The sequence below is a fragment of the Sus scrofa genome, chromosome 16 (genome assembly GCF_054392235.1).
Source record: "Sus scrofa isolate SSC_HxYL_T2T_F1_AM1 chromosome 16, Sscrofa_HxYL_maternal_Yorkshire_Landrace_v2.0, whole genome shotgun sequence".
NCBI lineage: Eukaryota > Metazoa > Chordata > Mammalia > Artiodactyla > Suidae > Sus > Sus scrofa.
Window position 1 is genome coordinate 40,790,615 of NC_139398.1, and position 23,096 is coordinate 40,813,710.

At 34.7% G+C, this 23,096-nt stretch overlaps 1 long non-coding RNA gene across 7 annotated transcripts in view; it reads left to right on the top strand.

The window, feature by feature from the left end:
- LOC102161640 (uncharacterized) overlaps positions 1 to 23,096 on the top strand; it is a 729,975-nt gene that overhangs the window by 541,563 nt on the left and 165,316 nt on the right. For 5 of the 7 annotated variants that reach the window (XR_014831266.1, XR_014831258.1, XR_014831262.1 and 2 more), the window contains one exon: positions 6,624 to 8,850. The exons of 1 other annotated variant lie outside the window; for it this stretch is intronic. This is a non-coding gene — a long non-coding RNA (uncharacterized LOC102161640). Of the gene's footprint in view, positions 1 to 6,623; positions 8,851 to 23,096 lie in introns of those variants that run through there. One more of the 7 variants, XR_014831257.1, reaches the window with a different exon arrangement.

A 23,096-nucleotide genomic window follows, 5' to 3' on the forward strand; every position in this document is an offset into this window, starting at 1 on the left:
TGCATACTTTGGCTCCCTACGCTAATAGTACATACCAGTTATCATATTATACTATAATTAAATTTACTACTAAGGAAAGAAATATTATACATGTCCAGAATTGTGTCTATTAACTGTCATACATCTATTTGTTAAATCAAATATTTGCTATACAAATATTAATTGCAATGCCATATTAGATAATTTGTCTTTCTCTTTCCATTTGACAATATTGCTTCTGCAGCAGTGCACTTTTAGCCAAGAACATTGTGTGATTATTGAATTTCATTTTAAACCTCCAGTGTTTCCCACTGCTGTGAGGTACAGTTTAGTATTAGGCTCTAAACCAACATCTGAGTTGGAAAGGCATCTGATAGGGTAAAACCATTTTACTTTATTCCCCTGCCTAATGATTTCCTGCATTGAATGTTAAAAAATTTATGAATCCTGGCCAACAGGACTTCAAAAACATGTTTATAATATGTTCTTTCCCTAGCTTGTAAATAATTATTAACTTAAAAAATCATCTGATTAAAACAAAATAATAACAAGTTTAGCCTTTTAATTATAAAGTACAATAACTAAAAATGGATGCATAGTGTATTTAGGCACCCGGATGAGAAAGAGAGAAAGTCTCTTACTATGTAGAGAGAGGGTTGGAGAATGTCTGAACTTATTTATCTATTTGAAATATTTGTGAAGTTTCCACATGCCAGATGAATATGTCAAAAATTTATTGTCTTGAAGAATTCAATGTGTAGGGAATGAATGGGTGGGCAGGGAGAGTCAGAGAAGATTGCACACTGTCCTGGTGAGCACCATAAAAGAGGAGGGGGTGGAAATCTAACCCTGCCTTGAAGTAACTCGCAGAGAATGAGATGCCATACATGTGTCATAATGGATAGGTTGATATTACCCAGTGAATGATGGTGGAAAAGCATCATGCAGAAGCCCACCAAACACAAGAATATATAAGAGCATGTCACAAGGAGAAAAATGAAGTGCAGTAAACAGGAAAGCAATGAGAAACAGAAGTGAAGGGGTTAAATACTGTCAAGAGCATGTTAGGTCTTATATGTAATACTGTTTATATTTGATACCATGAGCAATGGGTAACATTGGACAATTTAAAGATCTACAGTATAGACATTATGTGATTGTTGTATTAGTTTGTCAGAGCAGCACTAACAAAGAACCACAAACTGGGTGGTGGATTATGCAATGGAAATTTACTGTCTCATAGTAAATTTCTGGGGACTAGTAATTTCTGGAGGCTAGAAATCTGAGATCAAGGTATTGGCAGGATTGGTTCCTTCTGAGCACTGTAAGGAAGAATCTGTTCCATGCCCTAGTTTCTGATGGTTTGCTAGAATTTGGGGCATCCCTTGGCTGTAGATGACCTCTACCTTCATGTTCACATAGTGTTCTCCCCATGGATGTATTTCTGAGTCCAAATTTCCCCTTTTTATAAGAACACCAGTCGTAACGGATAGTGGCCCACCCTTCTCCAGTATGACCTCATCTTAACTACATCTGCAGTGACCATATTTCAGATAAATTCACAGTCCAGTGTACTGGGGCTTAGAATGTCAGTATGTGATTTTGGAGGAGACACAATTGAAACCATAACAATAGTATTATATTAAACATTTTACAAAGGTTATTCTGGCAACATTATTGCAGCTGGCCTTTTGGGAACAAAACCAGTATCAGGGAGATCACTGAGGAATCTCTTGTCACAATCCAAGAAAGAAACAATATTGTCTTGAACTAGCCGTAGCCTCAGAGAGAGGAACAGGTTTTAGGAATATTCAAGATGTAGCATTGACAAAATGCAGAGACTAATTTTATATAGGGTTTGATGGCATAAAAGGAAATTGGAATGACTTTTTCAGATTTAGAAATTGAACAGGGAGTTCTCGTTGTATCTCAGTGGAAATGAATCTGACTGGTGTCCATGAGGATGTGGGTTTGATCCCTGGACTCATTCAGTGGGTTAAGGATCTGGTGTTGCTGTGAGCTGTGCTGCAGGTTGCAGATGCGAATCAGATCCCATGTTGCTGTGGCTGTGGTATAGGCCAGCAGCTGTGGCTCTGATTTGACTCCTAGCCTGGGAACTTCCATATGCTGCAGGTGCAGCCCTAAAGAAAAAAAGAAAAGAAAAAAAATAAAATAAAGAAAATTAAAAAATTGAAAAAAAACCGAGTTATTAATAGATGAAGGAATATCATAGAAGAAGGTATGAACAAAGATCATGAGTTTAGTTTTAAGGTGCCTGTGGGGCATCCAGGTGTTCATGTCAAGTAGACAATAAGATATATGAGTCAAAAACTCAGGTTAGAGATTATACATTTGGAAATCAGGATAATCAGGATGGTAACTGACACTGTGAGGAGGTAAGGGAAGGAGTCAAAGAAACAGTAATATTTAAGAATTGGTTTCAGGAAGAGAAATCCATAATGACTCAGTATAAGTAGCACAGAGAAATCAGAAGAAGAATCTGAAAGAATAGTTTCCTAGAAACCAGGGAAGGATGGGGTTAATAGAAAGAGGAAATTTTCAGTAGTGTTAACTGTAGCAGAGTTCCAACAACTGAAAATAATCTGTTGCTGAATTTAGCTTGGGAAATTTCAGTGAAGTATGTTGAGGATACACTACATGTACCTTTAACCTATTTGAACTCAGTTGTATGCTATCATTATTATCAATTATAATGATAATAATAATTACTAGTATTATTTAAATAATGTGGACAATGCTGCCTGACATTCCACTCAATGAGAATATCCATACTGTTCAGGAATAAACATCAGGAGATACTTAACTTTGCTGATCTCCCAATCAATTTTGATTTTATATGATTCTGAAAACTGAGAACCATGCCATGCTATATAATTCCAGTGTTATAAGTAATTTTAATTTTTGTACAACATGGTCTTTTGCCTTTAGGCACAAGTAACTTACTTATCAGCTAAAACAAAACAACAAAACTAGCTATCCTTTCAATATTAGGAGGAAAACAGGATGAGATGGATTATTGGAGACAACAGAGCAGCCATCAATGTGGTGTTCTCATAACAGGCTCGCAGCAAATTTGCATTTGAGATTTTTGCCTTGTTTGATGACTTTAGAACTTAATCTCTATGTCTAACTCCATCTAATCTACTAATGGTGGTGTTTAATTGATAGTGTGAGAGGAGATACAACCAGTCAACCTAGGACATTGAGAGCAAAAATAGGAATAATCTGTTGGAAATGTAAAAATAAGGAGTTCCTGTGGCGGCTCAGTGGAAATGAATCTGACTAGCATCCATGAGGACACAGGTTTGATCCCTGGCCTTGTTCAGTGGGTTAAGGATCCGATGTTGCCCTGAGCTTTGGTGTAGGTCGCAAATGCAACTGAGATCCTGTGTTTCTGTGGCTGTGGTATACACCGGCAGCTACAGCTCCGATTTGACCCCTAGCCTGCAAAACTCCATATGCCAGAGTGCAGCCCTAAAAAGAAGGGGAAAAAAAAAGTAAGAATCAAATGAAAAAAAAAAGTTTTCATTTTTCCTTGGTAAAGATACTTTTTCCTTCGTTTGAGACTTTCCTGACATAGTGAATACAGTTAAGACCAGGCTTATATTTACATTCACATTCTTTTTTTTTTTTTTTTTTTGTCTCTTTTTGTCTTTTTAGGGCTGAATCCATGGCACATAGAGGTTCCCAGGCTAGGGGTGGAATTGGAGTTTCAGCTGCCAGCCTGCGCCACAGACACAGCAATGTGGGATCCACGCCACATCTGCAACCTACACCACAGCCTATGGCAATGCTGGACCCACTGAGCAAGGCCAGGGATCAAACATGCATCCTCATGGATACTAGTAGAGTTTGTTAGCCACTGAGCCATGATGGGAACTCCCATATAACCACATTCTTACTTGTTCCTCATGCTTTTATACAGATACCCTCATAGAATCATGGATGTTCATATACATGCTTAAATTTATATATCTTAAATTAAGAACGAGAGAGCTGTGCATGTGTCTTGGTGCATGGGGGAGACTAGAACATAAAGCCACAAGACAAACAATTTAGAGATTTGATTAGGGGAGGAGGTTAAATATTCAATTCTTCCTTCACTGAAGCAACTAGAGATACCCATGTGACTACATTATGATAAGGGGGATATAAAGAAACTGAAACACAGCTTTTCATCTTGAAGTGCTGATGACGACACTATCTTCTACCTCAGTTCTACCACCCTCTGTCATTGTGGGCATGGACAGAGTGGAAGGTGCTGCTGATTGGCTGATAAATGTTCATTCCAATCCAATTATCTGTTGTTTCCTCTGCTTTCAAATTTGTAAAAAAAAAAAAAAGGAACTGGATTTCCTGACCTTCCTTGTACCTGAAGGGAACTTATAACACAGTTCAAACGAATGAGAAATACATGTAAGGCTGCCGGGTTGGTTGCCTCTTCCCTTGGAGCACTGATGCTGTTATGAGACTGCCATTGTGGGGCCACTGTACTGACCTGCGCTTCCAATCATGGACTTTTTAGCCTAACATAAAGCTAAATTCATTTCTGTGGCTCTATAGTTAAGTTTTCTGTCACTTGTCTCTGAATGCAATTCCTAATTAATATAGGGCGATAGGAAGAGCATAAGAGAAAGAAAAGAGGAAAAGAAAGAGAAAAACACTGGATGTGACGTTGAGAAGGATGCTCTGGAGTGACATACATTCAGAAATATAAATAATCATTCACTTTGAACTCATGCATCAGATGCAGTTTACAAAGAATAAGTTTATAATTTGAATCAATATTATATCAGGGCAGAAATGTAAAGGAAATTATAGTAATTACCTAAAACTCTTGGTGGCAGATGTAGGTCAGATGTAGTATTTGGGGGGTCTAGAAAAGTAACACGTTTTATGTATTCATTTTAATATCACATGCTCCCATAGGGTCTGAATCAAATATATTAATATTTGTGCATAGTAATGTAGGTATAGTTGCCCTAAAAGAGTTAAGTAAAGTTGGATAAACAGTCTCATGATAGTTAAGTTCAGTGCTTACAAATTAGGAGAAATCATTTCATTTCAAAGTCGTTTGGGTTTTTTGTTTTGTTTTGTTTTGTTTTTTTGTCTTTTGTCTTTTGTTGTTGTTGTTGCTATTTCTTGGACTGCTCCCGTGGCATATGGAGGTTCCCAGGCTAGGGGTCGAATCGGAGCTGTAGCCACCAGCCTATGCCAGAGCCACAGCAATGGGGGATCTGAGCCGAGTCTGCAACCTACACCACAGCTCACGGCAACGCCGGATCGTTAACCCACCGAGCAAGGGCAGGGACCAAACCCCCAACCTCATTGTTCCTAATCGGATTCGTTAACCACTGCGCCACGACGGGAACTCCAGTTTGGGGTTTTGATGCACAGACAATGTACCTTTAAGCTGTGATAGCTAAAACTCATGTAGCATTTATATCGGGCATTCTACATATACTAGTTTGTTTCATTCTCACATCAATATTATGATATAGATGCTATGATTATTTGCATTTTACAGAGAAAAAACCTGAGTTGAAGTCATTAACTTAGCCAGAGTCATCCAGTAAGTGGCTGTGTTAGAATTTAAACACTCATAGTAAGGCTTCTGAGTCTGTGGTTTCACAAGGTAGAGTGTTCACCTCATACAAATACAAACATATATATAATAAACTAAATTTTGAAGCAGACCAGTTAAAAGATCTTTTCTTTTTCCTATGTCGCCTTTGAATAATTTATGACCAGATTTCTTATGTTAATTTAATCCATTTTATAATATCCCTCAATAAAAATGGGATTTATCATTGGGCAAATGTTTCTAAAGAATCTATAATTCTAGAAATAAAATGAGCCAGTATTGAAAGGAAGGAAAGAAAAGGGACATAAAAAGAAAGTAAGAGAAAGAAAGGGAGGAAGGAGGGAAGAAAGGAGGGAAGGAGGAAAAATGAGAGGGTAAGAAAAGAGGAAAAGAAAGGAATCAAAGAGGGAAAGCAAGCAAGCATAATTCATGCATCAAGATAGACTTATGACAGAATATTACAGAGGTAAAATGTATTCAACCAATGTTTATAATAATGATTTCAAAATCAAAATCTGTAAATTGTATTTGAAATTTAGGAATATAAAGGAGTAATCAGCTTAAGTAAAGCTAATAAAAGATGACGTCTTTAAAGTTGTATTTTAAGCCAAGACTTAAAGGAGGTGGTAAGAATAGAGTAGCAGAGAGGTCTCAAAGGAAAGCATGGAAGTGGCAAGTAGAACATTTTGTGGTGGGTGAAAAACGTGTTGTGATCAGATTTGGTCCTGGTATCCTGTCCCCTTCTCCCTGCCACCTGATAAAAAGTGAGAACATTATTATGCAAGAATAAATATAGAGTCAATGAGAGGGGGAAAAAAGTGCAGCCCAAGGAATCTGGTGTTACAAGGTGAGAAGAAAATTACTGAATACTTAGATTAGTTCATACTCTACTGCGATGCTGCAGAAATTTTGTTTCTATAGAACAAGAGGAAAAGGTAAAGGAATCCTAAGAATGGGTAGGCATCTCTATAGAAAATGCCTGTTTCTAATCCTTAAGATTTTGAAACTTAAGGAGAATTTCACAAACATGTCTCAACAGATCTTGAGAATGACAGTGGGAAAAGGGAGGAGACACATCAGAAGAAATTATCTCCAGCATATAAAGAATTTAGAGAAGCTTCCTTAACTCTGGGATTTGAAGGCTCACTTTGTTCATTTTTGGCATCTAAAAAACAATAGGTTTTGCTGACTGAAATTTTTAAGCCCGGTAAGATGCTTACACAATTTTTCTCATTATTTAGTTTCTAAGTCTCAAAACCAAACCGCTATAACTCAAAGCCAGCTTAAGTTTTCAAATGAACATTTGCTACCAATTAGTTCATAATGAGTATTTGTCTGAAATGTTTAATGACCATAAGAAAGCTTTTAAAATCAAAAAACTTTTATGTTTAGGACTTAGGTTACTCCGCCTGACTTATTAGTGTGCCAGGTTTGATCACCCAAAGAGTTCACAAGGTTTTTACCATGAGGGCTTGTTTCTCCAACAGGATGACAGAGCTCCTGCCCCTCTTTAACATCTTGCATAGGAAATCTTTTAAACAAAGGGTGGATCTTAATTGCTTGTTTTGTACTTAAACCTCACACTAATCCTATTGCCATCAATAGAAAGTCTGTGTGTGGATTGTGTGGGCTGCCCATTCACAGAGCTATTGAGAAAAGGAAATGCCCCTTATTTAATCATTAAAGCTAGTTTTCTTAACTTTTTTTTTTTTTTTGGTCTAATTAGTACCTCAAAGAATCCTTCCTGATTTTATTGGGAATGCTTCTAAAGTTTCACCATTAAATGCAATGTTTACACTAAGTGTTTCTGTTCTTAGTTGATTAAGACTTTTTTTGATTCATTTTTCACTCACAAATTTTATTGAATGCTATATAGCAAACATTTACAAGGTTGTAGGATTTTTCCATCTTCATCCATTCACAAATTATCTTACAATAAAGGATTTTCTAATTTAGAATTGTGGGGGAGGGGAATATCTTAGTTCTTTTGGCTGGTCAATTTTTTTACAAAATGAAATAAAGCAGATTAACAGGAGAATTTCAAATTTATTACGTATGTATGTATTCACGCAGGCTTGAATTCCCAAGATAGTAAGGCATTTGGGACTAAGAAGGAGGGTAGGGGTCTGGAACTTCAAAAGGAAGTAAAATAAGTTACAGGACGATGGAAAGAATTGATGTTTGTTAAACAAAAGTTTGCTGGGCCATCTAGAAACAATGGAACACAGAGAGGACTTTGATCAAATGGGCCTTGCTAGGTTCCTCCCTGTCTACCACAGCTCCTTCATACTTTACTGTAGTTATCTATGTTGATAACTCCTTCCTGGAACAGGTCTTCTATCTTGCTGGTTTTTTCAGGCAGTTTTAAGGGGATAGTCAAATGTTCTTCCTGAGTCTTTTGGATCTTGGTTGTTTTCAGCGACAGTGGCATATCTCTGGGTGGCCTGCCCTAAACCCCAGCAAAATATTCCTTGCATTATCTGGAAAACCCACTAGGTCATGATTTTTTTAACGAATATTTCTAAATTTGATTTGATAATATTTTATTTAGGATTTTTGCACTTAAAGAAAGTTGACATTTAATTTTGCTTTGAAGCTTGGGTTTGTTCTACTCAAGAATGTATTGAATAGCTTTTTCTATTTTTTTCATCTAAGAATTCAAAATTATTGGTATAAAGTTGCTTGTAGAAGGTCCTTATAGTTTTAAAGTATGGCCTTATCTGCAGTTTTAATCCTTTTCCTTTGTAATATTTATTTGCTTGTATCCCTTTTTCCTTTCATCAATTTTTCTAGAAATTTATTTTATTAATTTTTTCAAAGATTAAGCATAAAAAATTATCCCCAATGTTACTTTACTTTCTACTTCACTAATTTTAATTCCATATTTTCTTGCTGCTATTTTCATTGAACTTAGTTTTTCTTTTCTAGCTTCTTGAATTTAATTTTGGTTCATTATTTCTCTTTTCCCCAGTGTATTTACTTAAGGCTATAAATTTCCTCTTAAATACTAGTTTAGATGCATCCCATGAGTTTCAGTTTGTATTATTTCTAGTATTTTAAATCTTTAGATATTATAATTTTTAACTTTGTTATATTTTAACCTGTGAATTATTTAGAATTGTTTAAGGCTAATATAGCAAAATTTTTCCTTTTGTTATCTTTCATATATTAATATATGATCTGCATTATATTATCTCTGGATTTATTGAAACTTCCTTTTTATGCTACTATTTCATTAATTTAAATAAATATTCAATTTTTGCAAAGATTGTGCATTCTTTATTTTTAGGACACAAAAATTCCTACAAACAACTATTGTTTTGATGGATGAATAAATTATTCAGTGCTTCTTTGTACTTATTTTTTACTTTATTATTTGTCACTTTAAAAGAAAGATTTAGTGAGAGTCTTTATTTTTCAAATTGTCCCTGTAATGTTATTAATTTTTTTTTCTTTTCAGGCCCACATATGCAGCATATGGAAGTTCCCAGGCTAGGGATTGAATCAGGGCTGCTGCTGCTGTTGGCCTACAGGAATGCAGGATCCAAGCTGCATCTGTGATCTGCACTGCAGCTTGGGGCAACACTGGATTCTTAACCCACTGAGCAAGGCCAGGGATTGAACCTGCGTCCTCATGGATACTATGTCAGGTTCTTAACCTGCTGAGCCACAGTTGGAAGTCCCCGCACCTTTTTTTAAAACCCTAATAGTATAATTTTTAAAAAATATAATTCAATGCCTATTTTGTTTAACAGCAGATAAATTAAACACTCCCAGCACTTTTTGGTTCTGGTGATGCCCTCATACAGCTCCCATTTATTTTTTATTTTGCTACTTACTTTGCTCATTATTGTTTCTTGTTACTCCTTTTTTTGGGGGAGTTCAATTTCTTTTTGTTGAAGCACATCCTTTACTAGTTATTTTAGCAAAGGTCTTTATGAGCAAACTTTTAAAGTGTCCATGTACCTTAAAATATCTTTTTTTTTTTAAATCCTATTCTTAAATGGAAAAAAATGTACATACAAGAACTGAATTATGTAAAAAAATCTATTAAATAGTTCAGTTAAAGGGTCAACTTAAGTACATCTGAGTAGATAATCAATTTGAAGATAAAACCGAGGTTATCACCCAGAATACAGTTTATGAAGGAAAACTTTAAACACATTCCATATAGGATTACCTCTTGTGTATTTCCAGTAAAATTTGCAGAAGCTGAGAAAACTGAGAATGAGTGGAGAGACAATGACAAAGTATTTTCCAGGATTAAAGAAAATTACAATGCTTGATATGAGTTAATTTGTTTATATTAGCCTGCTGGTTTTTTTGTGCCTTTTCTAGATAAGGAAATATGTCTTTCTTAAATCCTGGATGATTCATATTTTTTCCAAATTGACTTATTTTTTAAAAGTGATATCCTGTTCTTGTTTTATGACATCTATTCCATCTTCTACTTTCTTGCTCGTACTCAAGCATAGCAAACTCGTCCTATCCCAGACAGGAAAAGTTTTAGTAATTCAGGACTCTTTTTTATGTTGTATTCACAATCTCTTATTTCTGTATCATATATATGGTATGAATTTGGGCTCCACATCTGCATGTCACTCAGATTTGGAATGCTGATTTCTCCCAGATGACGTTATCTCTGCTCATAGCTTGCTGTTGTGGGGAGGGGAGTACTCAGTTCTGGGCTAAATTCTTGTGGTGGTGGTAGAGTGTTTCTGGTTCATGCTAGTGGTACAGCTGCTCTCTGCTTCTCAGCATTATTCAGATAACCTATTCTAAGTTCCTGCCATGCACAATGATTATGGCCTAGTTCTTTATAAGATCTAACTAGCTGTCCCAGGTCCCAAGCCTCAAATATGATGCAGTTACCAACTTGCTACAGATTTGACATTTCTCTTAATTTGTGACACCTAGAATTTGTTCTTTTTTGTTTAAAAGTTTGGCTTTATGAAAAATAGTTTTGCTGCATTTTGGCTAGCTGTCATATGTGCTTGGAGTTGTGCATCTGCCATCTTCCATAATGAGCTGTAGTTCCTCTGATAACTCAGCAATTGGTAATATTTTTACATCCCCATCCTAGTAGTAGCCATTATTTATGTCTTTATGGATCTTTAAAACTTCCCCGCCATGCCTTTTTGTACTTTCTTCTATATCTTTGCCGATTCCCTTTCTTCCAATGTCTTCTCTGTGGTGTCCACTTTTATGAAAACCACCGTCATTTAGAGTCCACACCAGATCCACCCACCTCAGTTACATTTTCTTTCACCTTCTAGCTCAGAGTGATCTTTTTTCATGAAATTCTTAAAGCCTTAACTATCTAAAGTCATCATTCTCTTATTTAAAATTAGGCATTTATTTTCTTTTTATGTATGCAATCTGCCTTTATAATTTAGACTGTGATCTTTTTAAGAGAGGAAGTATGAATTTTAATTTCTTAATTTCTTTTAGTCTCAAGATATGTCTTTCGTTTAGTAGGTTCTCAATAATTATTATATTGAATAATTATCTCTCTCACTTTGTTTGAAGTCCAGAGCACATAGCAGGTTGGCATTAAACATGTACATTAATGTATAATCAAGTAAATAAGAAACTCTTCTGCCTTCTTGGTTCTCTTCTGCTTTCTGCCTCCAAGAATGTGGCTTGGAGTTAACATATCTGGGTTGAAAATCTACTTCTGCTACCTACAACTGAATGATTCTGGATAGCTCAATTAACTTTATGGAGTTTGTCCTCATTATAAAATTGGAATAATAATACATATCTCACAGTGTTATGAAAATGAATGAGGTAGTGTGTGTGCAAACATTTTTTTTTAATTAACATAGTAGACCACATGAGTTGCTATCTGAAAAGTTTAAATAAATAAAAGGTGATAAAAATCTTAGAAGAATTCAGTATTGTGGTTAAGAATGGAGAATTACAGGGAGGAAAGCTACAGTTTCAAGGAAAAGAAATACAAAGAAATAAAAATATAAATAAAACTTAAAAGAGGAAAATCCCTGGATTGAGAAACTGTAGAATAGGAAGCATATAGATGTTTAGGACAAATACAGACAGACTAGGATGGAAAGTCTATAATGGAAAAGAATAGCATAATTTAAAAAACTGATGTGTCATGTTATAAATGATTGAAATCCACAAAATTACTAGGAAAAAGTATATTAAGTATATTTGAAAACCATCCTCTTATTTCAAAATCAAACTAACCAATAAGTCATTCTTCTTTTAAATACTGATTGTTATTTTTACTAATTCTTCAAAATAATTTTAGAAGTAATGGTGTTAGTAAATATAACCTGAAATATAAGCAAAAGTCTTCATATTGCTCTGATTCATGTTTCCATTCACATTTTAACTTTAAAAATCCTATTCAAACATACTTCACTATTACTATTATATCTACAGAAAATATAAAAAAAATTTTCTTACAAGACAATTTCATTTTTCTAGTGCCTAATATATTTTTAAATAATCAATTCAACCCTGGAAATATTTTCTCTCTCTCTTAATATAACTACTGCAAATTGGTGCTTCAATCATGTAGCTTATATACAAACATAGGTTAAACACAGATCCGTGACATAACTAGAGATGGAAATGAATCCCAGACTTGTCTATATAAACAAGTCAGTAATGACTGTTTCAAAGGACACTGATTACAATAGATACTGATGCTAGAGGAATTCAGAGCAAGAATACCTTTTATCATTGCAGCCAATATTAAAACATATTAATTTTATCCCAAGCTATTAAATCCATAGGCTGCGTTTTAGGGTCCACTAGAAAGCCAACAACTACTAGAAGAATAATGGAGTATGATGAGTCTTTCAATGTAGTGATTTAAAAGTGTGGCTTTTAAATAGTAATGTGAGGATAGTAGATAAGAGCATGGCTATGTAGCACAAATCCATATTGACTAGGCTGAAATTGCATGGATTCAAATCCTGTCATCATTCCTTATTAGTTGTGTGGCCTTGGGAAAATTAGTCAAGCTCTCTGTGCATTCATTTTCTCATCTGTAAAATTTGGAAACTGATAACTACCTTATAGTTTGGTTATGAGAATTAAATTGTTAATATGTATAAAGTGCTTAGAAAAATGCCTGACACATTGTAAATGCTTAAAATAATTGGGTTATTATTATAAACTCAATTCTTCAATTTCTACCATTGTATAAATTATTTAACATCTCTGAACCTTAGTTTTCGCATGAAACTATTCAATGTGATAATACACATAAAATGTTATAGAATAGTGCCTGGCTTAATAAATGTTAACAAATAAACCTTGAGATCTGTGTGTTAATCAGAAAATTAATCATAATATAATTGGATTCTTGGCAAACTAAAACCATACTTAAGTTACTTAAATGTATTCATTGCATCCAAAAGATTTTAAACCCTGAGTTTCCAGAATAAGCTTAGAAATGCTATATTAGAAATCAGGAAATCTAATTTCTAGTTTTGATTGTTCTATTCTTTGTGTTAACCTGAACAATTTTTTTACACTTTCTGGACCTTGGCATCATTTATAAAGTGAAGAGGGTACCTACTTGTATTTCACTTTATAATGGGAAAGTAAGGGACTATAGTAAAGACATCTTAGGGTTGGTTTTCAGAATGTATTTCTATCCTTGACAGCATGTACTATTTAAAGCAACTTTAGTGACATGAGTTGGGAGTTTTTGTTAACCTGGTTAACCTGGAAATTGCTTCTTTGGAAAATAGCTTAAATTTTCACGTGAAATTTTGGAATATTGCTTTCCCACAAGGATTATGTGCTCCTGAAAGTTTTCATGACAAAAAAAAAAAAAAAAATGTGGTTGCTTCAAGCCCATAGGTTTCAGGGGGCCTTTTGTAAATACTATTTTACATTCACAAAAATAAGATAAGCAAGAAAGTAAAGCAAATAGACTATCAATGACTATTTTAAGTCTTAAATGGATGCTGCAATTCTATTTTTAATTCACTTAGAGATTATCTACTGAGATCCCTTTCTTGAATCATTGTCATTACATTTTTTTTTATTCTTTGAACATAGTTTCTTTTAATTATTTGAACATATTTTTAATAACCGCATTGACATCTTTGCTAAATTCAACATCTGGGCCCACCAAGAGTCAGTGTCTATTGACTGCTCTTGAGTTGCACTTTGCTGATACTCTATATGTCTTTTAATATTTTTGTTGAAAACTGAACATTTTAAATAATATAGTAACTATTGATCCTGATTTTTGTTTGAGATTTTTTTTTTAATTGACTCATTTTGAGTTATTAAGCTGCAGAATCTGTGTCCACTGTGGTACATGGCTGTTGATGTGTCTGCTCAGGTTTTTATTCTTATTTTTAATTTTAGCTTGGCTTCCTAAGAGTCATCCTTGTGTCTGCATAGCCCAGTGCTTTGGGTTAAGGTCGCGCTCAAATGCTTGCACTCCGTAAGGCCTCTATCCTCTGCTAATGCAGCTGTAGGTGGGTAAAGAGCATAGTCAGTGTTCAGCATTTTCTGAAGTCTGCTTTAGCTCTCTCTTCAGGGCAACTCTGGGCTTCTTTGCATTTGTACATAGTTTTCTATTCAGCCAAGGCATATCTAGTACATCTATGGCTCTCTCACTTACAGAATTTATGATTAAATTTTTGGCTGCTCCACAATTGATCCCTAACTAGATTGCAGCTTTAGGCTGGCAAAGCTGTAGGTTTTCCCTCTTTGTTTTCTAGGGGTTCACGCTCCTGCCCCCTCACTGTCCCACGCAATTTTGTGTCTCTCCCCTCCTGAATCTTTCTGCTGATGTTCACGGACAGTCACTCTAGATCAAACTCCCAGTTTTGCAGCTTAAGTTGACAGGGTCAGGAGAGTGGGAGAGATGAAAGGGTGTGGGTAGGGGTGATGGCAGCATCCCAGGCAAGAAGGATTCAGACTTCTGCTCTTCTTACCCAAAGTTTTTTGCAATCAGAATTTTCCAGCCTCTCCATACCATAGCCTGAAGACCCTCTCCTAAACTTTACAAAAACTGGAATATTTTTAGAATAATAAAAAAATTTTTATAGATAAATATTAGAAAGGATGGAACAGTCCTTATTTTTCTACCTTGGAGTATATCCTGAATCCTGCCTTATAAACTAGACTCTCAATCTTAAGGGTTTTTTCTTCTGAGTTTTTCAGCATTTTCTCAATCTCATACCAAAAGAGTATGGTGTTCCCTAGTTTTCTTTGTTTTGGGGCAAGCCAATTACCTTTACCACCTCCTTCCCCGCCCCCCCCCCCACTTCTAAAAGGTGAAGATAAAAACATTCACCTCAGAAAAGACTCTAAAAGCTCAGTTGATATTTTTTTGTTAGAGATTTATGAAGAAACAGTGCTAGGAATTAATCTAAAAGGAAAAACTAACTCTAGGTTGTTAAGAGGATGACAAAAGAACACAACCAATTTGGGCAGTGGAGGCACTTGTGGAGGACGTGAAAAAACATTGGAAATTGCACAAAACATTTGTAGGAGACCCCTGAGAAATGTTAGGGTCTTTGAAGGAGTTCTAATTTTCAAGATTTAAGTGACCTAAATTGAATTTTAATTGCTCTTCCTCTGGAGCAAAACAGTAACCTCCAGGTGGATGGTTGCTCTATGAGAAAGTAAGGTAAGCCAGCCACTCCTTTTAGATAAACATTCTGTTTTGGTTTTCCGTTGCCTCAGGCAATGGGCAAAGCTCAAGTGGGTAAATTTTTTTCTGAAGGACATTTAATTTGGAAGTTCATTCTCTTTTGCTTTTGAAAACACTCACGCATACACATGTTTTCTTTCCCTAAACTCAGTGATGAGGGAAGAGAGAGAGCCAACAGATGGTGAAACTCTCTCAGTAAAGATCTAGCCACTTGAGACTGATAGAACCTAAATATTGCTCAGCTGCAGGAAGGAGAAATAGCCCTCACATGGAGGCAGGGCTGGCAGGTGGAAATAGTCCAAACATCACTGAATGAGCTTCTGAAGAGAGACAAATGTCTGTTGAGTAGCTACACCATCAAAATGATTTGATTCTTCAGTAATATCTTACTAACTTCGATTTAGAGAGAAGGCATCTGGATTTGTAAAATGTCTTCATAAAGCTCTCCAGTTAGTTTTTGTTTATTTTTATGTTCTCAGTGTAGGACCTATTAGCTAACTCTTATAAACCATAGATCAGAAATGCTTTAGGGGGAGTTTCGTTGTGGCTCAGTAATTAACAAATCCAACTAGGAACCATGAGGTTGTGGGTTTGATCCCTGGCCTTGCTCAGCAGGTTAAAGATCTGGCATTGCCATGAGCTGTGGTGTTGGTTGCAGATGTGGCCTGGATCCTGCGTTGCGGTGACTCTGGTGTAGGCCAGCGGCTACAGCTCCAATTAGACCCCTAGCCTGGGAACCTTCATAGGCCAAGGGTGAGGCCCTAGAAAAGACGAAAAGAAAAAAGAAATGCTTTAGGGAATAGACTAGATGAACTTGTAAGCAGTTGAATATTGCTAACAATGTGTTTATAGTTTTAAAAAAGAGTTGATTCTTTGAAAAGCTGGGACATCTTTTGCAATATTGTTTATGCTGTTAATTTAATTCTCCCTTTTTTTAAAAAAAATCATAGATTATATGTAACCCAAGTTGAATGGATTTTCATAACATTTTAGAGTTGCTGGGGATCTTCCAGGACATTGCAGCCTGCCTCTTTATTAAGCCATTCCGGGAGAAGATGGTCCAGTCCAGCCTTTGCATAAAAGTTCTTGTCAAGAGGAGGTTCGCCACACTTCGAGGCCATCCTCTTTACCATTAACACATCTGTACTCAAGTTATGTCATTGGCATCCTGTACATAACAGGGGCAAAGAAATTGTGCCAAATATGGAGGGATTGTCTTGTCATATCCACAGTTACATCTGACAAATACTTATCAGGAATAAAGTATGCATTTTGCTTTTATCAAGGTCGAGGTTGATTCCCCTCTCCACTTTCTGAGAGGCTTGAATTGTTAAAGTGTTAGGAGCACAAGATCTGAAATCACTACCTTTGTTTTGTGGCAACTTTTTTTAAAAAAAACTTTTATCTCAAAATGGAGATATTAATAATAATGCTTCCTTTAAGGTTGAAGATCGATATGCAAATAACACTGATAACATGTACTGCTCAGTATTTATTAGGCATTGTTAAAGCTCTGCTTAAACACTTCTAAGCTTTAAAGTATTTTAATCACTTTATTTAACCCTCACGTCTATCTTACTAGTAGGATATTGTTATTATACCATTTTAGGCATGAGGAAAGTCAAGTATGGAGAGGCCTTGTCACTTGCCAACATCATATACCCAGGAAAAGTCAGTTTTAGGACATGGAACTAGGCACCTTCCTCTGGGAACCACGCTTTCAAACACTTCTGGAATCATATGTATAAAGCTTCTTTTTGTTGCTCATTTTTATGCTGATGGTCATTTTTTCAAATTTTTAAAAAAAGTTAATTTTATTGGAGCATAGTTGACTTAGTTAAGTTAGTTTCAGGTATACAGCAAAATAAATCAGTTATACGTATGCATACATCCATTCCTTTTCAGATTCTTTTTCCATATAGGTTATTACACAGTGTCGAGTAGATTGTCCTGTGCAGGAGGTCCTTGTTACCTGTCTATTTTATATATAGTAATGTATACAGGTCATTTTTTTTTTTTAGATCCCCCTTTTACTTTCACGCTTTTGATTTTTCTTTTTCTTTTTTTTTTTTTTAATAAGTGATGCTTGTCCAGGTAGATATTCCACTAAAGTTCAGTATTATACTGGAAAACAAACTATGAAAAACAAAAACTAAAACAAAAATAGAATAGCAAAACAATGTTTTCAACCATGCCAACTGTCAATAGAAATTTTGTGTTTATATCTAAAACTTAAAATGTTATAATAATTACTTAAATTAACATATTTATCATAATGTTTTATACTTCTGGCTTCATTACAGAAGATTTACAGTGTAATGGGCTTACAAGATAATTTTCTTACACATTTAAGTGAATAAACTTTATAGTTTTCAGGCATTTTCCAATGAAAATATTCCTAACATTCTGTAAAGTCTCCTCTATTACAAAAAAAAAAAAAAGATACTAGTTGAAATTGGATCTTTTGCTGGTAATTCAGTTTCTTCAATATTAACAAACAAGATTCACTGCTAAGTGTTCACTAAAGGACTCAATGCTTCTGTATTTATTTTGAAATGTTTCTTTATGTCTTCAGTAAATATTTGCCAATTCCTTGCTGCATGGCAGTTATTCCTAAGCACAATAGAGATGCAAGGGCTACAACCTAATGGAGAAATGTTTGTGTGCATATTTTTTAAGTCTTTAATCAGAATGTTGCAATATTTCCATTTTTTCACAATTATGTAAAATTTGTGAGTGAAGGAATGTTCTGCATGACTTTTCTATGGCTTTAGGCAAGTCACATGACCTCTTTGGGTCTCAGTTTCTTCATCTATAAGGGGTGTGTGTCAGACCTAATCAGTGTTTCCCACAGTGACATTGAGACCCAGGTGAGAACAATATCTAGGGTTTCTGCTTTATTTCCTTTGATTCATTAGCAAATTGTTTGGGCTTAGCTTATTTGTTACTATTATACATAGTGACAAACACATGACGTAGGACTAGAAAACATGATGCTTTTGTATATTTTTGAGATATGGGAATATTGGGTGACAAAAGCAGCTTTTTTGAAGTTGAAGAACTATAGTTCACACACATACATGCATATAGTAAAATCTCTAAATTTAGCAATATTGTTAATAGAAGCCAGTAATATACATGAAAAAGTATATGTAAAAATCTGATAATTTAAAAAATTTATACTGGCAACAGAATATTTATTTTTTCCTTTAGATACTTATTCAAAACATCACCATTAAGCATACTAAAGTTATTATTGCTATTGGTATTCTGCTTCTTACATATTGTTTTTATGAAAGTGTTTATTTCAACCATTTATTCCTGTTTTTTATTTTCTTTTTGAAATGTGTAGGCCTGTTTTCCTTATTAAATGCATGGCATATCTTTGTATTTATGTTAACACTTCCTCTGGGAACACCTAAAAAGCTTTCAAAACTTTTTTGTATCTTCTCCGCATCCCTGAAGGGCATTGTCATGGTCTATTCTAAGGAAAATAAACCAAACAAAACTTAAATGATAATTATGATCACTGGTGACCCTGATGAGAAACATGATTGTTTTCTCCTTTAGGACCCAATGCAGAATGAGATTTTTATAAAGCAGTGATTATCCTATTTAGTTACATTCTTGTCTGAGATACTTGAATTTTTCTTATGCAAAGAATGATACACTAAGAACCAAACTTTGGAAGGTGCCTCAAATGTTGGTGATTACCAAGAAAATTAATTTGAAATAAGCTGTAGTGGAAAATTGGTTGATAACAATGATTCTGATATTTGTCAACTGCCCTGAAGTAGGACAGAGTGGTGAACTTAAAGATATACCTCTTATTTTCAGAAAAAAAATTAATCTTGTTTGTAGTATAAGGTGAGGACTACAGAACAAAATCAGAATGGATCAAATAACTTTTTCTTTGAGCTGTTAGTGTACATCTGATTTTGAAAGTCTAGTGTTTCAGAGTATCCTTACACCTCCATTTTTAGAGTTAAAGATGGATACCAGATGGACGCCATCTGTATCTATCATTAACAGATTAATGTTTCTCTACAATGGGCCAAAAATACGGTAAGTAAGAAAGATAAAACAGAAGTATTCATAATAATGTGCACTAAATGGACAATTTTTCACTATTTGGGACCAAAGTAAAACATATAGCTTAAAAGTTGAATTAGATCCTAAACTGTTTAGTACTATAAAATATTACTAGCAAACACTTAAAAAAATAATTCATCAGAGAATATAAATTGATGTCATCTTCAACTATTATGGAGCTCAAAATCAACATTTTGAAAAAATATAGTGTAAATAGTTAAGTAAATATGCATAATTTTATTCTGAGATGTATGCTAAGAAATATTGTTGGTGTTAAGACTCTAAGATCATCCTCTGGAAAGGAAAACTGTAAATCTTCCTCAGAGATCTTTTCCCTGAAATGATTTATATGAAACTTCATTGCTTCTAAAAATAAGATAACAAGAAGTTCTCACTGTGGCACAGTGGGTTGAAAGTCTGACTGCTGTGGCTCAGGTTGTTGCAGAGGTGCAGGTTTCATTCCTGGTCCAGTGTAGTGGATTAAAGGATCTAGCATTGCTGCAGCTGCAGTTTGGATTTAATCCCTGGCCCTGTTACTTCCATATGCTGGGGCGGGGGGGGGGGGGAAGCATTAAAAAAAAAAAAAAAGATAATGATAACTGAAATGGATTTCTCTGAAAAGAAATCTATTTACAGAATAGAAAATATGTTATGTATACCAATACATTTAAATTATGTTTTAAAAAATACTGTGATTGATGAAAAATAAAATATTTTCAAAATTTGTAGATACCCACCTGATGCTTATATTTCTTTACCTGTAGTCCAATCAAGGGTCATCTATGCTATTTTTGAATACCTTCACTGGTACAAGATTTGCATTAATGATTTCTAACCTTTAAAAAAATGTGTCTGTAAATTATTACTTACAGCTTCTATACATTCATCTTTGCTTGGCCCTAATAGGTACAATAATAATAAAAATAATAATCATTTAACAATTACTTTATACATTTCAAATTACATTCATATATTTTCCTTTGATATCATATATATCAAGCAGTATCACAGTTAGTAACTCAAGCCCTAGAGTAAGCAGAGCTGCATTTAAAGTTTCAACCCAGGGAGTTCCTTGGTGATCTAGTGGTTAGAATTTGGTGCTTTCACCACTGCAGCCCGATTTCAATCCCTGGTCTGGGAACTGAGATTCCATATCAAGCTGCTACACTCTGTGCCCCCCACCAAAAAAAGTTTCAGCCTATAACTTTGTGACCATGGGCAAATTATTAGATGTGTTAAACCTCATTTCTTCATCTGTAAAATAGAACTATAAACTAGAAATAAAAATAGGACAAATCTCTAAAGTAGAATTACATAATTTTGATGCAGTGGAATGCCTAGTGTACAGGTAATATTCAATTAGAATTAGTTATTTTGGGAGTTTGCACTGTGTCACAGCAAGTTAAGGATCCAGCATTGCTGTAGCTATGGCTTAGGTCACAGCTGCAGCTCAGCTTCGTGACTTCCATGTGCCATGGGTGTGGCCAAAAAAAAATCAATTTTTAATTATATTATTATTATTAATCCTTAGGCCATCCAATTTCACTTCTGTAAACTAGACATACCTAATTCTTCACATGGTATGCTTTTAATTCTTCTTAGAATCTTGATTGTATTTCCTTGAATTGATTTTAGTTTATCTATATTATTCCTTTTGTAGGCACACAAAATAACCCTTTCAAAGCTTTGACATTATATTTTTCTTAATGTAAGCTAGAATACATTTGATTATTAAGAAATTATATCACATTTTGTCAGTTTACTTTCAAGACTACAAAATTCTTGACCACTGGGTCATAACTTATTCCATGTTCTACCTCAAAATCTAGCTATAGGGAGGCTGATACACGATTTTTTTTTTTTTTTTTTTTTTTTTTTTTTTGCTTTTTTAGGGCTGCACCTGCAGCATATGGAAGTTTTCATGTTATGGGTAGAATCAGAGCTACAGCTGCCAAGCACAGCCACAACCACAGCAATGTGGGATCCAAGCTGTATCTGTGACCTACACCCCAACTCACGGCAGTGCTAGATCCCTGACCCACTGAGCGAGGCCTGCATCCTCTTGGATATTAGATTCGTTTCTGTTGCTCCACAATGGGAACGCCATGGTAGGTATTCAATATATGTTAATATTAGCTATTTACTCAGACAGATGGCAAAAAAAAATGACATGGAAAGATGCTCAACATCACTAATTATTAGAGAAATGCAAGTCAAAACTACAGTGAGGTATCATTTCACACTAGTCAGAATGGCAATCATCAAAAAGTCTACAAATAATAAATGCTAGAGAGGGTGTGGAGAAAAGGGAACTCTCCTACACTGTTGGAGGGAATGTAAATTGATGTAACCACTCTGGAGGACAGTATGATGATTGCTTAAAAAACTAACTATAGAACAACCATACAACCCAGCAATTCCACTCCTGGGCATGTAACCAGAGAAAACCATAGTTCAAAAAGATACATGTACCCCAGTGTTCATTGTAGCACTATTTACAATACTCAAGACATAGAAACAACTTAATGTCCATCAATAGAGAAATGGATAAATACAATGGAATACTACTTAGCCATAAAAAGAGTGAAATATTGCCAGTTACAGCCACATGGATGGACACAGAGATGATCATACTGAGTGAAGTAAGTCAGAGAAAGACAAATTATCGTATGAGATCACTTATATGTTGACTCTAATAAAAATGATACAGAATAACTCATTTATAAAACAGCAATCTCACATATTTCAAAACCAATCTTATGGTTATCATAGGGGAAACCATTATGGAGAAGGAGGAGTTAGGAGGATGGGATTAATATATACACACTACTGTATAAAATAATTAATAAGATCCTACTGTATAGCACAGAAAATATACTAAATAGTTTGTAATAAATTATGTGGGGGACAAAAGAATGGATATATATAACTGATTCACTTTGCTATACACCTGAAACTAATACATTGTAAGCCAACTATACTCCAATAAATTAATAAAAAATAAATTTATTGAGACTTGAACAAAAAATTAACTGTTAACCAAAACAACTAAACTATTCACTTGTGTACTGTTAGCTCTCCCTCACTCTATCTTTGTACAATTGATTTTTATCTATCAAGTTTTATATTCGCTGCTCTTAGATTATATCCTTTTTTAAAGTTGACATCTTTTTTTAAGATTTTTATTTTTTCTATTACAGTTGATTTACAATTTTGTGTCAGTTTCTAAAGTTGACATTTATCATCTAATGTGTATTATGGTCACTAAAATTTTCCTGTTTTGTAGTATCATCTTTCAAGTAATTTTAAATAGAACTGGCAGTGAAATCTTACTAAATATCATTAGAAGGTGAGCAGAAGGCAGCCGCACTGAGAGGGGTGAGCTAGGGAATAAGTGGAGTTAGTGACTTCTTAACCAGGGCAGCCAAGCAGAAATACCAGTAACGGTGAAACCCAGCCTATTTTTTTTGTTTTTAATTAGAGGATTGCTTTCCATCTTATTTAATTCCATACTAGGAAATGGAAGTCAAACAAATTTTTTTTCTCTAAAAACTTCTAGACCTATAGTGTTCTGAGGAGCAGTCAGAACTCCTCAGATCTGTCATGGAAATTTTAACAACAACAAAAAAATAGTTTAGTCAGCAGTGCTGCCTCAAAAAGCTGCTTCTGGAACATAATGCATCTTAGACTTTCTTAAGAAAACCAACATACCTGGTTGTCCATGAAATACAGATATCAACTTTTCTTTAAAAAAAAAGAAAAAAA